The sequence below is a fragment of the Chiloscyllium plagiosum genome, unplaced genomic scaffold, assembly GCF_037043375.1.
Source record: "Chiloscyllium plagiosum isolate Xiang-an unplaced genomic scaffold, Cpla_swu_hap1 HiC_scaffold_40, whole genome shotgun sequence".
Classification (NCBI taxonomy): domain Eukaryota; kingdom Metazoa; phylum Chordata; class Chondrichthyes; order Orectolobiformes; family Hemiscylliidae; genus Chiloscyllium; species Chiloscyllium plagiosum.
Genome location: NW_028270178.1, coordinates 24471783 through 24480605, shown reverse-complemented (window position 1 = coordinate 24480605; position 8823 = coordinate 24471783). Strand labels below are relative to the sequence as shown.

Sequence of the window (8823 nt, the reverse complement as noted above, 5' to 3'; positions counted from 1 at the left end):
AGCCTTCAGGCTTTTGTTGCAAAGATGTTGCATATGAAAAGGGTACCTTTGGTAGAGAATGTTTTGGATAGCAGTCTCTCACTAGATGGCAGTTTGTCACTATCTCTCTGGCTTTCAAAGTGTCTGTTTTTTTATTTACCCAAACATCAGATTGTCTTGTTTGTTCAATGTTGTCAAAACAGTAAAATTCAAATACGGTTGTATTTTAGTACTATCGTGTATAATTTAAACTGTTTAAATTAAAAACATTGTGAACATAACAGCCAAATGTTACATATCTTCAATTTTCTATTGGTAGTCTTGTCTGAGAGATTTTTCTGGAACTGCTATTCAGTCATATGCCAGGTGCCTGCAAATTCTCACTGCCAAAACAGACTTCATGCTCTCTTAAAGGTACAACACACATGTTTGACTTGCCAACAAATAGGGAAAAACAGTAAGGGTTCAATCATGATGGAGTGAAGTGGTCCAAACACAGGGTTAAATTCCTCACATTTAGAAAGGTCTGAGATGAGTAAAGTTTTCAACAGATCAATATTGACTGAAGCTTATGAAGCTATTTTTCAGTGACTTATTTTACTTCTTTCAATCATTACCTTAATTGGAGAAGTTACATTTAATTCAAATGTTTTATACGTGCAAGGTTAGCAATTCTATTAGATGTGGGATTTATTAAAACCTACAATGTGTCATCTCCATTAACAAACTATCAGCCCTTCACAGAACAGCTGCTGATAACTGGGGAAGCTACATCCCAGTGTTGAGGAGAACATTTCTCAGAGAGACACTCAACAACTGGAATTTAATTTCCCAATAGTCACTGAAATAAAATTAGATTATAGTGTTGGATTGACGGTGTTGGGGTGTCAGTGCTGGTATACAGGGTGGCACAGTGACTCAGTGGTTAGTCCCGCTGCCTCACAGGGCCAGCGGGTGTGTCTGGGTGGGATGCTCTTTGCAGGGTCAGTGTGGACTCGATGGGCCACTTGACCAGCTTCCACTTTGTAAGAGTTCTATGATTTTATTTAATAAGCATTTTCCAATGTTTGTTATTGACAGATTGAGATTTGTATCATCCAGTATACCTCAGTTCTAAAAGTACTCTTTGTCAACTGGGAGTTAACTCACTGCTGTCTCTCGTTTGCTCAAATTCTTAAATAAATGAATTCGAACACATTGTAATGTAACAGTGCCCCAGGCGGTGGCAACAGGTATAAAGGAAAGGCTTTGAGATTGTGTCACCTCGACATTGAGTACAGAGAGATTGCCTGCACAAAGAGATTCAGGAAGAAAATGACGTTCTCAATTCATCATGTGCGGAAAATATTTTACACGACCCTTCCATTTGTAACAATTCCTGGTAAGTGCCTTGTACCGATGAATTTGTGTCAATCTGTGTGAGGATTCTCTGCTGGTTCGCTCTGCCACTGACAATGATACATGGGCATGTTGTGTCCAAAAGTCACATAGTGGCAGAGAATCAGTCATGTCGTCTCAGATTACAGAGACCCCGTGTGTTTTAAAAAATTCTCAAGGTCAGGTTCGTAGGAGAGTAGTCTGACACAGAACAAACGACCAAGAGGCGAGTCTGCTAGAATATGAGCATTTTATTCCCCGCAGAGTCGCCACAACCAGGTCTCATACTTACAACGGGTCTGGCTTATACTCACTCTACATGTTACCGGAACTGGGAGCCGTCAGTTCTCGTAGAGCGGTTGCCAACAACCCACGCTCGGCGGTTAAACGCAACCCCGGAGCAGACTCACCGAACTGGAGACTTTTCCAGCTGATATACTCTTTTCCAGATATAAACATTCATGTGAACAGCAGAGCAAGGCTAAAAAACACATTCCATTCTGGTTACATACAGATAAGAAGATTCACACGGGGAGGTGTGTAATAAGATTCACACGGGACTAAGCAAGACCTCCATTCCGGTTAGATTCACACATGTATTGGGACATAATTTTTAACCGTTTCACCACATTCCACTGCTTGGCCCAATACATGTGTTACATTATGATTCACACATGTATTGGGACATAATTTTACACCACATTCCACTGCTTGGCCCAATACATGTGTTACATTATGCTTAATTCAGTTCAATTCGTTTCAGTTAATTTCAGTTCAGTTCAATTCAGCTCAGTTCAGAACTGTTCAGTTCAATTCAATTGTGTTCAATTCAGTTCCGTCCATTTCAATTCAATTTAGCTCAGTTCCATTTTGTTCCGTTCAATTTGATTCACTTCAGTTCCACTCAGTTCAATTCAGTTCAATCCCATTCAATTCTGTTAACTCCGCTTCAGCTTTTTGGACATGCCCACATCCTCCGCTGTACCCCAGGCAAGGGGTTCTTCGGCAGGACTGGGATCCTTTCTCAAACAAACTGCCACGTACATGCCCACATCCATGCCATCCCGGGACGGTCGGGACCTCCACAGTTTGTTCTTCTGGTTTCTTAGTCGTTTTCCAAAACATTGTTCTGTATCAAAATCTCTCCTCAATTGCGATTGATCCTGCCGACTACGCCAAATGTTTTAAAAAAAATTCTCAAGGTCAGGTTCGTAGGAGAGTAGTCTGACACAGAACAAACGACCAAGAGGCGAGACTGCTAGAATATGGGCATTTTATTCCCCGCAGTGTCGCACAACGGGTCTGGCTTATACTCACTCTACATGTTACAAAAACTGGGAGCCGTCAGTTCTCGTAGAGCGGTTGCCAACAACCCACGCTCGGCGGTTAAACGTAACCCCGGAGCAGACTCACCGAACTGGAGACTTTTCCAGCTGATATACTCCCTTCCAGATATAAACATTCATGTGAACAGCAGAGCAAGGCTAAAAAACACATTCCATTCTGGTTACATACAGATAAGAAGATTCACACGGGACTAAGCAACACCTCCATTCCGGTTAGATTCACACATGTATTGGGACATAATTTTTCACCGTTTCACCACATTCCACTGCTTGGCCCAATACATGTGTTACATTATGATTCACACATGTATTGGGACATAATTTTACACCACATTCCACTGCTTGGCCCAATACATGTGTTACATTATGCTTAATTCAGTTCAATTCGTTTCAGTTAATTTCAGTTCAGTTCAATTCAGCTCAGTTCAGGTCTGTTCAGTTCAATTCAATTGTGTTCAATTCAGTTCCGTCCATTTCAATTCAATTTAGCTCAGTTCCATTTTGTTCCGTTCAATTTGATTCACTTCAGTTCCACTCAGTTCAGTTCAGTTCAATCCCATTCAATTCTGTTAACTCCGCTTCAGCTTTTTGGACATGCCCACATCCTCCGCTGTACCCCAGGCAAGGGGTTCTTCGGCAGGACTGGGATCCTCTCAAGGGTGGACAGCAGCGACCCTGGGGTTCCTCCGGTCGCCCCCCACCATTTCTCAAACAAACTGCCACGTCATGCCACGGTCCATGCCATCCCGGGATGGTCGGGACATCCACAGTTTGTTCTTCTGGTTTCTTAGTCTTTTTCCAAAACATTGTTCTGTATCAAAATCTCTCCTCAATTGCAATTGACCCTGCTCGCAGCGCCAAAATGTTTTAAAAAATTCTCAAGGTCAGGTTCGTAGGAGAGTAGTCTGACATAGAACAAACGACCAAGAGGCGAGTCTGCTAGAATATGAGCATTTTATTCCCCGCAGTGTCGCCACAACCAGGTCTCATACTTACAACGGGTCTGGCTTATACTCACTCTACATGTTCCCGGAACTGGGAGCCGTCAGTTCTCGTAGAGTGGTTGCCAACAACCCACGCTCGGCGGTTAAACGCAACCCCGGAGCAGACTCACCGAACTGGAGACTTTTCCAGCTGATATACTCTTTTCCAGATATAAACATTCATGTGAACAGCAGAGCAAGGCTAAAAAACACATTCCATTCTGGTTACATACAGATAAGAAGATTCACACGGGGAGGTGTGTAATAAGATTCACACGGGACTAAGCAAGACCTCCATTCCGGTTAGATTCACACATGTATTGGGACATAATTTTTAACCGTTTCACCACATTCCACTGCTTGGCCCAATACATGTGTTACATTATGATTCACACATGTATTGGGACATAATTTTACACCACACCGTGGAATCCCCATCATCGCAGATTCCGCAGGAACTGCCTGGGAAATTATTCATCTCTTCTGGGAACGTTCCAAAAAGCTCCATTTCAAACGGAGACTGCAGAGAATTTCGATGGAATTAAGAAAAGGGATCTCTTTGGAAAAATATATAAGCAATGGTATTTTGATATAAAGAGTGCAAAATCATTCACTTTGAGTTTGGTTCTGGTTTGTTCAGTGGATAAGCAATGGGCTTCTCTGTGCATCTGAAGTTAATGGCTAACTTGGAGTTATTTCTATAAATCACAGAAATGTTTTTTCAAAAATTGCTTCCACAACAAAACAGAAGTTTATTGCAAAAGAAATGCTACAATAGAATAAACCAAACTCCATACTTATACTGCAGATAAGTTGAGGATTGGCTGCAGGCTGAATGGCTTTGTGCATGAGTGAACCTTTGATTATTTTTGATGTTTGCAACCCAGCATGGTATTAATGGAGCATGAAAGATTTGTTGGAGAGTTCTGGAATTCGTAATTAAGGAAGAAATTTTGAGCTGAGAAAGCTTTACTTTCATTTTTATCATTTTTGTCATTTCTTTTAGTTCCTGTAAGACCCTGGAACTGAGTGAATGCATAAAGCTGTGCTCATGCAAAGGAAGTAAGAGTTTTAGTAAATTACGCCTTGGAATGAAAGTATGTTGGTCCCAGCAGAGGTGTTGGGACGAAAAAAATCTCTGAAGAGATTGTTTAAAGCTTAGGTACGCGGTAGCTCCAGGAGGAAATTTACTGCAGTCCCAGTTCAGAAGTGGCAGTCACAAGTCATTTAACCAAGTGTTCGATTCAGGGATTCTGGGGTGAATATTACATGAGGGTTATTTTGTTTTGAATGGCACTTGGAGTCGGGTGTTATATTATGTATAAAAGTTGTGTTCTTTCATTTCATTTATGCATTGTTTTGAGGTTAATGAGAATTATAGATTTTCTGCGTGTTCATTGCCTGTGAATATGCAGTATAAGTATGGAGTTTGGTTTATTCTATTGTATCATTTCTTTTGCAATAAACTTCTGTTTTGCTGTGGAAGCAATATTTGCAGTGATTCACGAGATCACTTTGTTAAATCAAAACAAATAAGGTTATGATCCATTAAGCTGGATTTCTGTCTAGTCTCTGACTTGTTCAGTAATTAATCAGCCTGTGTCAGAACAGACGTGTGGCTATGAAACATTTAGACTGACTCCTGAAACTAAGTAACCCCACACTTCAAATAGATTGCGCCCCAACGACATCCATCCAGATCCATGAGGTGCCCCTAGACCCTGATCAGCCATCCACACTGAGATGTCATTCCATATTACCTCTCCCAAAGTTACTACTGTGTCACTCTGCACCACAGCCAATGCCAAACAAATTCCCTCATCCCCTGCCAGACCTGTAATGCTGGAACGACATGAGACACCGTGTGGCTCACAGTTGCGGTTTTGTGTACAGTCCTGGTCATCACCTCACCGTGAAGACAGAATTGCACTGAGGAAAGTATAGAAGAGATTTACACGAATGGAGTTAGTATATGGAAATTACTGCAACATTGAGGGAAGTTTCCCTAGAACAGAGGCGAATGAGAGTTGACGTGATTGAGATGTAAAAAATAATCAGGGACTTAGATGGAAACCTGTCACCCCAAATGCAGGACCATTCACCAGGAGACAAAGAGTGAGAAAAACTGATGGAAGGATTATCGAGGACATGAGGCCTACCCTTTCATTCAGAAGGTGATGGTGTGCCTGGAATTCACTGCCCAGTTTGGGTGGGTGTCTTCAGGTGGCAACCCTCAACTCATTTAAAAGGAACTTGGATCTGCACCTGAGGTAGAGAAACCTTCAACTCTGTGGACCAGGTGCTGGAAAATGGGTTCAGAGCAGATAGCTAGTTTATTCAGTTGATGCTGACATAAATGACCTTGTTCAGTGTCATAATCTTCCTGCGGTTCTTTGGGTTTGTAGAATACTGAGGAACGTTAATGTGAATTCACTTGGTGGGCGGAATGGCCTGTTTCTGTGTTGTCTGTTTCCAACACTGGAACACTGTGGATTTTAAAAGTAAACTCCAGAGGGCTATGGCTACCTTCCAGTTGTTCTCTGAAGATATGTTTGTAGTTTCAGAGTTTTACAATGCATAAAAATATTTACATGGGGAGGAATAATATTGACTAAGTTTAGAACATAAGAACTTATCAATTCATTAGGTTAATATTGCTTGCCTTGTTTAGCTATTCTCTTCACAAAATATAGTGTTTATTTTAAAAAACAAGTATTTATACTGACTACGAACTGCTGAGTATTCAGATTATCACTTTAAATGTTAATTGCCCCAACATGATCAGAACACAACAGAGAGTCAGACAGACCTGATTTTTATCATATCACCTTTTGTTATACAATAGATTGGAGCTGTCACATTCAGTAATTGCAGTAGTGAACTGCCTGTTTTATTTTGCAGTGTGTAGCTTATTCATAAAATACTATCAAGCACATTCTAGAATCATTTAAGTCAGAGAATGCAGAGAATGCAAGAAAAAAAAGTCACATTGCCCTACTTGCATTTTGCATTATTTGTTGACTGAATGTACAAGCAAAATTAAAACATGGCAAGGAATTGTTCATTTTCCAAAATAAACTATGTGGGATTCAGTGAGTTAACCGTTCATCAGTTTTCCTTCACAGAGAAGGCTTAGATCATGACTTGTACCTTTCATGAGGAAACAAAGCTCTCTCAGCTCTGTTAACATTCTCCATCAAATAATTACATTTTCTCAAGTGCAACAACTCATGCTTTTGTAATATAGTGCGCAAGCGATTCTCAATAATCCTAATTGGGAGACAAGAAAAGATTGTGGTTGTTAGAGCTGATCCGTTTTTGCAGTATTTTAGGTATCAGAGATTATTTCCATTAATTCCTGGAAGAGTAATCATTGTTTTATAAACTGCATTGTTTTGGAAATTTGGGGAAAAGAAAGATCAAAGCAACAACAGTTTAAAAAGGAGGAAGAGAGAATGTTGGAGAGCACATGGTCAGTGAGACAGAGAGAAGAGAAAGAAACTGACACTGCTGTCGGACACACCCATGAATCCGCACAGCTACTGCTTTTGCTGTTTGAGTTCATGTACTTCTGGGCATCGGTGTGCACCTGAGAAAAATTAACAAACAGCAAAAATCACAGCTGACCCCGGAGGAACCTGTGTGGGAGAGTTCACAGCACAGAGCAGATAAGTGCATGGTTTTTAAATGTAACCTTGCTGACATGTTTTGTGTAAATCGACAAGAGTGAGTAGAGTTAGTTCTTTTTGGTTATAGGTTTTATTGAGATCTGTGTCTTGATTAAAATGTAAAAATATAAAACGTAGGCACTACATTAGCCTGGAGCTGTGTCTTTTAGAGCAGTAAGACAGTGGTATTTTCTGTGTCTGTAGATAATTCATGTGCAAAAATAGCCTTCACTAGACTGATGTCCTCTTCCGGTCGGATGTGGGAGATTAGTGAGAGCTTCCATGTTACTGATGATTATGTTTGCAGTAAGTGTGTTTGGCTGCAAATCCTATCACATCGCATGGATCGGTTGGAGCAACAGTGACAGGCAATGAGGGATTTACAGGAGCTCGAGGGTGTGACAGATAGCAGCTATAGTAAGAGAGAAAAATCTCAGATACGGTTAGGTTACCTCCAAGAAAGGTAGGAGAGGCTGATACTGAAGGAGTCTCTTGTGGCTATTCCCGTCTCAAACAAATATGCTGGTTTGGAAAATGTAGGGGGTAATGGAATCTCAGGGGAACGTAGCAGGATCAGCCAAGGTTCTGGTATCGAGTATTGCTCGAATGCATTGAGGTTATGTCAGGTTCCGAATGATCAGTTCTGATACAGGACTTTCTCGTCAAAGGCACAGGCATGTATGTCTGCGGCCAACAGCGAGGAATCAGAATGAGGTGTTGCCTCCATGGTGACAGGATCAAGGATATCTCAGAGAGAGTAGAATATTCTCAAAGGGGTGTGGGACCAGCAGGAATTCATAGTACACATCTGAACTAACAACATTGAAAGGGAAACAAATGAGATTCTAAAGGGAGAAAGCAGGAAGTTAGATAGAAAAGTAAGAGGAGATTCTCGAGGATAGTAATATCTGGATTACTCCAGGAGCTCCGAGTTAGTCAGGATAGGAATAGGAAGATAGAGCAGATGAATGCATGGTCTAGGAGCTGGTGCAGGGCAGAATGGTTCACATTTGTGGATCGTTGGAATCCAAAAGAGAAAGCAGCAGGTCAAACAGTCAGGAGAGTTAGGAACAAAGCAGAGAATGAGGCAAGAGTGACTATTTAAATTGCATTTATTCCTATATAAGAGGACTAACAGGGAAGGCAGATAAACTGAGGGCATAGTTAGCAACATGGGACTGGCGTATCATGGCAATTTCACAGATGTGGCTCAGGGATAAACAGGAATGGCAGCTTAAACTTGCAGGATAGAAATGCTGTTGGGAGGAAAGAAAGGGGATGAGAGAAGGGCGGGGGGTTGCGTTTTTGATCAGGGAAAAATTTATGGCAAAACGTAGGGAGGATATTCCTGGGACTAGATCCAGGGAAGTCATTTGGGTGGAACTGAGAATTAAGAAAGGGATGATTACCTCACTGGGATTGCACTCTCGACCTCTCAATAGTCAGTGGGAAATCGAGAAACAAGTTTGT

General features: G+C 41.3%; 1 long non-coding RNA gene across 1 annotated transcript; it reads right to left on the bottom strand.

The window, feature by feature from the left end:
- Positions 1-2612: 2612 nt before the first annotated feature.
- On the bottom strand, positions 2613-4354 carry LOC148138411 (uncharacterized). The gene is made up of 2 exons (XR_015753877.1): positions 3978-4354; positions 2613-2904 (listed from the first exon to the last, which is right to left on the bottom strand). It is a non-coding gene; the product is annotated as an uncharacterized LOC148138411 (long non-coding RNA).
- Between the last annotated feature and the right edge of the window lie 4469 nt (positions 4355-8823).